The following is a 6032-nucleotide window of genomic DNA, read 5'->3' as shown; positions in this document are numbered from 1 at the left end:
CAAACATTCAAATGTTAACATCATGCTCTTCGAACATGTCGAACGCCTATTACGTCATCTCACAATCCCACATTATGAACGATTTGGAGTACGCAGAACTCCGCCCCCTTTCTTCGCTCCATTTAATTTATAAATAAAATAATAAAACTCCTCGAGCATCCGAGTATAACATCTGAATGTTATCGTTCGAGTCTCTCCACAACATTCAAGTCTTATCACGTGAAAAGCACATAGATTAAAATAAACTCGCAAACTACAAGGTCAACTACGATATCAAACTACAACAAGGTCACTCCTGCTACAAAGAGCCATTACAAACATTTCTATGGCTACAGCAAACGCATAAGCAACCTTAACACATTCAGGTAGATTGAGGACGATCAGGGTTCGGGATAGCCTCCTCATCCATCAAATCTTGATGCATCGCTCTCCAGTCCACACACTCATCGGTATTATGGCCGTTCTGCCTATGATACAAACAGGCTTTGCCCACATGGGTCACACGATGATTAGGATTAGCAGGAACGGGACCAAGACTTCCCTGCCTCGTAAACTCCAAGAAAACCACACTTCGAGGTTTGATGGGATCGACGAACGTCGGTCCATATGGACGCGTTGGCGAGGCATGGCGCCCTACTCACCGGTACTCCGTCTCATGAGGCAAGTTTATCACCCTTTCCATCTCATCGGCTAGCAGCCTCTTTATCCAGGAAGGATGCGGATTGAGCACCGGAGCGACGGTTTCATCGGGGTGGAGATACCCGATGCCCTCATGAGACCATATTTTCTTTTCTGTTGAAGAAAGCGCGCTAACAACGACCTCACAGGAATCGGTGACGGATCCGGTATGGGGAACAGAATTCTCACTCTCCACTTTCCTCCTTTGAAAGGCCCAGCCCCGGTTCATCCAAACAGGGGACGAATACCTCACTTTCCTTTCCAGATCATTCTCCTCAGACGGGGGACAATAAACATAGGGATGTGGCATCGTTGATATTGCCTTCTGCACCTCCAACACGCGGGCTGGATCGACGATGTCCCGAAGCGACATTTCCCCGAGAAAATTAGCTAAAGAAGAAAAGGAAAGGGCAAAAAAGAAAAGTCCACAACGAAAAATCCGGCTCCTATTTATAGCACAACGGAGAAAAGACATGAAAGACATCACAATGAACTACAATCAAATCAACTTGCAGGACATAATTAGAACACTACAATATCACAAAAAAAGATTCAGATTGTACGAATCATCATTACATCTTTGAAAACAAAATGGACAAAGTACAAACTGCCTACTGCTTCTTGAAACGACCACAAAATTCGACAGCCTTCGCCTGGGCAGCTTTGTCATACACATTCGGAGCAAAGATCACCTCCGGAGGAACTTCGTAACCGGCAGAATAAGCAGCGGTGATCAGCATCATACGATCCAGCTTTATGAGTTTCTCCTCGCGCTGACCAGCGAGAGCACGAAGATCAGCAGCCTCTTTCCGTGCAGCTTCCAGTTGTTGCCTAAGAGAGTCGTTCTCCTCGACCAGCACTGCCGCCCGTCCCGTTTTCTCCTTCAAAGTCTCCGCTACTCGACGAGTCCACCCAACAGCCATCCTGAGCAACACCCTGTATGCACAAATCTCCTCGACATCTTGTTTCAACCTCTGGGAGAGCTCCACTCGACCGGTCATCTCTACTTTCAGCTTCTCGGACAAAACGGTAATCTCGGCCGCACGACGATCCAGAAGCTCCCGCGCAGCTACCAATTTCTTATTTGCCTCCTCGAGATCGCCGACAGATTTCCGCAGACCGTCTTCCATATCACGAAAAACTTGATCATCATTAACGCACATGTCGAAAACCCTGGTTGCATTCTGGATAGCCTACATAAGATAACACAAGTTAAAAGACGAAAATCATGAAAAGCAAACCAAGGCTAACAGTGCGGATAGGAGAACCCACCACACCAAGGGCCGATAAGGTCTCCAGCCCAGGTTCATTTTTGAAGCCCCCTCCATCCGCTGATGCTCCCCGGGGACCCTGGCAACGCGAGCCATCGCGCGAGCTAGATCGGAAGTCATCATATCTGAATGCATCGACAAGTTCATAACATAGTCCCTGAACTTGGAGATTTTCGTTTCCATCCTCTTAACCATTTCCGGATGATCTCCTACTCGATCCGGCACGTCAGCAGACAGCTCGGTCCGGCCGTCAGAGCATGGCTTCTTGGCACCCTCGCTGGCACCAGCTGCATTTTCACCATCAGGCTCTTCCCCGGCCACATATTCATCAACAGTTTTCCCCGTATCCCTTTTTCGCTTCCGAGCAAGCACCCCATGATTCGGACTGCCGCCTTTTTCTTCTTCAAGGACGATCACCCCCACATCGCCCTCAAGCTCCTTGGCAACTGGATCATTCACGGGCTTTCCTTGCAGAACATCAACTAATCTGTCAGCATCTTCTCGCACATCAATAACCCCTCCCATACTTTGCACCACTTGGTTCGCATCCTCGAGCGAGGAAAACGAAGCCAACGAACCTGAAGCACCTCCGAATGCCTCATCAGCGGTCTCCAGACCAACACTGAATTCATTAGGGTCAAAATCCATGCTGACACGGGGATCTCCTGGACCTGCAAAATACAGAAGGGAGAAAGAACACTAAGACATTCCGAATACACAACAACATATTACATGCGACATAATTCACAAGGCAAAATAAAATCCCAGCCCCTCACCTACAACGGCAACATTTACGGAGATCGCCTCCAATTCCGCCAATTCTCCAGCTTTGAAGTTATATCCCCGTTTCCATTTCTCAAAATCCTCAGCCGACCACCCTCTAAGTTGAGCCATCCGCCATTGATTCCAAATGTAGTAACCGGCGGCCAGGAAATGACGAACTAACTCATCTATATCCTGCTTATGATCCTTATCCAACGGGAGACCTTTCAAATACTTCACCAAATTCTCCTCGAAAGGCAGCTTCGGGCGGGTTTTCAGCCATCGACTGGAGTCCATGGGGTCGTCGTTCCATACCACCCTAAAAGGAAAGTCCCTGTCGAGCTTCCTCGCCAAGAAGTAGCGGTGGCGGTATTCGGATAATTTATCTTTCAATCCACCTATCACTTTGAACTTCTGGTGTGAGAACGTGACATGTTGAGATCGTTGCCCCTTGCTTGGTTTAAAAAACTCGCGAAAGACTAGACCTGTTGCTCGATACCCGGCAGATCGACACAGGGAGTAGAAGGCGACAATCATTCTCCAGTCGTTCAGATGTATTTGCCCAGGGCACAGATCGTATTCCTTCAGCACTTCTACAAAAAAGGGTAGGAGTGGCAGCCGCATCCCCGATTCTAACTGCTCCTCGTAAACGATGAGCTCATTTGCGCCACCCGCAGAATGGGCTCTATTTTCTTCGCCCAGCGCAACCAATTCGTAAGGCTCCCCGAGTCGGTACACCGCAGATATCGCCGGCAGGTCTGCTGAGACGATTATACTATAGGCATCTTCGACCGAAAGGGATTCCGGCCTCTTAGGACGCTCGGCTCTCTCAAAGCGCTTACCCTCGATACTAGAAGTCCCAAGAGATCGAGTCCACACCCTCTCGCGCATTTCCTCGTAAATCGCGGCAAGGGGCCGCTCCGCAGTAATCAGACCCTCCGGCACAACCACTACCACCTCTAGGACGCCGGCAGCAACGCCCCCGGCAGGACGATCGACGGTGGGCGGCGGACGAACAACGGATTTCTTTCTTTTCTTCGCCGCACCGGCCACTGCGCTATTTTCACTATCCTTTTCCGCTCGCCTTTTTCGCGATACCGTTCGCGTCCGCGAAGCGTCTCGAACCGTGAAGTCACCAGGGGCAACCGGCGGCAGTCTGCTTAGGGCTCCCCATGAAGAACCCTCTAACATAATACCCCTCCCCAGAAAAGTCGAAATAAAACAAAGAAAAACGCAAAGCCAAGGCCAAGAGATTATACGACTAACCTTAGTAAAAGTTACGACAAACTCTGACGCGAGGAATCTCCCGAAGAGCAACAATTTTCGGATGACCGCCAAATTTTCAGTGCACGGGCAAATCAGGGCAGGCCGACACGATCGCAGAAGAACCCATAGGAAGCAAAAGCAGACAGAGAATTTTTTCTCAGAAAAAATTGGAAGATGAAATAAAGAGATTTCATCTTACCTCTTCTGGTATTTATAGCTGGGGGGGTAAAAGGCGCCGGCACAGCTCATTTTTTCAATAAATTCTTACGGCGCATGCGGGGGATTTAATTACAGACGTAATTAATGCGGCGCTACAAACAAAAAGCGCATGCAGTAATCCCAAAGGTTTCTTCCAGATTAGTCTGAAGATCTCTTCTTACAAATGTCCGCCATTTATCTGGGCGAGAAACAGATGCAGTCCCGTATCTTCTCGCATTAAATACTCGGCTTAGCTCTTCGGCGGGGGGGACTACTTGATTCGGGATATGAATCAGGGCCTGAAGGCCCAGGAAGGCCCAAGGCCCAGGAAGGCCCAAAGCCCAAGCACCCTCTATAAATACACAGCTCATCTTGGGAATCCAGACGGGTAACTCTTTCTATCTCTTACACAATTGATTAATAAACGCTATTGAGCTACTAATTGTCTTGCTCGTCGGAGTATTCGCAGGGACCTTTCCAGGCGCAGGGACGAGCAATCGGAGAGCCAGATATCATCACCGAAGGCCAGGATCACTGTATTCACATTCCCAGATTATAAACTATTACGTTAACATATTATATAAATTAAAAAATTATCATAGTTATTCTGATTCTAATTCCGTATTAATTTTTTTTATCTCAATTCCGATTTCAAAATGTAAGCAACACACCATCTGAAAATTATTATTATTATTATTATTTATTCTAAATAGTAGAAAAAGTGTATATTTGGATAAAATTATATTAAAAATAGCATTTTTTTTTGGCCTAATACACAAATAACCCTCTAAACTTGTCCAAATGTTGCAACTGTCCCCCCGAACTTTCAATTATAACAACTTACCCCTCAAACTTATCCAATTGTAAAATATAACCCTCAAACTTGTCCAATTGTAAAACATAACCCTAAATTACTGACATGGACTGCAATTGAAGAAACATGTGAAATACAAAAGCTGCAACGCTCGTGGAGTGTGATAATCAGATCTTTGGCGTGATACGAATCCGGGGAAATGTTTTTACGGTTGCTTCAAGTACGGGGTAAAAAAATTCCCAAATTGGGGTTGTGTTTTACAATTGGACAAGTTGGAGGGGGGCAGTTGCAACATTTGGATAAGTTCAGAGGTTATTTGTATACTAGGCCTTTTTTTTCTCTTAGAAAACAAAGGGAAAAGTACACAAATAAACATTGTGGTTACACCTGTTTTCAATTGCAGTCTTGTGGTTTAAAAGTTTGCAAAATGGTACCTTGAGGTTCATTCCGTTAGCAAACACATACCAAATTGACTAACGGTGTTAAAAGTTAAAGGGAAAAGAGTTAGTTTGGTCCTTATATTTATTTATTTTATAAATTAACCCCCTTATTATATAATTATCACAAACAAATCCAAAAATAGAAAATAAAAATCGATTATACCATCTTCTCCATCTCTTTAATTTCTTATTTTTTTTCTTCATCTTTTTCTCTCTTAATTTTTCTCTCTCTACAATCAATTGAACTACCAAACAATCAGGATTAAAATAAATTAATTGAGATTAATGACAAATACAACAAAATAAGAACTCATATAATCGAATAAACTTATTATTATTATATGTCGGCTGTTCTTATTTTGCTGTATGATATCATCTCAAGTTCCTCGGAGATCGGCAGAGATGCGAGGCAATGCAAGAAAAGTTCACGGAAAAAATGGAACAGGTGCATACTGGCTATCAAAAGATGGGAAAGAGGTGCCAGATGTTGGAACAAGAGGTTGGGACTTTGACCAAGGATAAGCAAGAGCTGCAAGAAATTTTTTTTCTGAAAAGTCCAGGTTAGTGTACATCATTGTTTCTTGTCTGATCATCTATTGTCAT

This window comes from Euphorbia lathyris, chromosome 8 (assembly GCF_963576675.1).
Source record: "Euphorbia lathyris chromosome 8, ddEupLath1.1, whole genome shotgun sequence".
In the NCBI taxonomy this organism is placed as follows: domain Eukaryota; kingdom Viridiplantae; phylum Streptophyta; class Magnoliopsida; order Malpighiales; family Euphorbiaceae; genus Euphorbia; species Euphorbia lathyris.
This window is presented reverse-complemented; position numbering follows the sequence as displayed.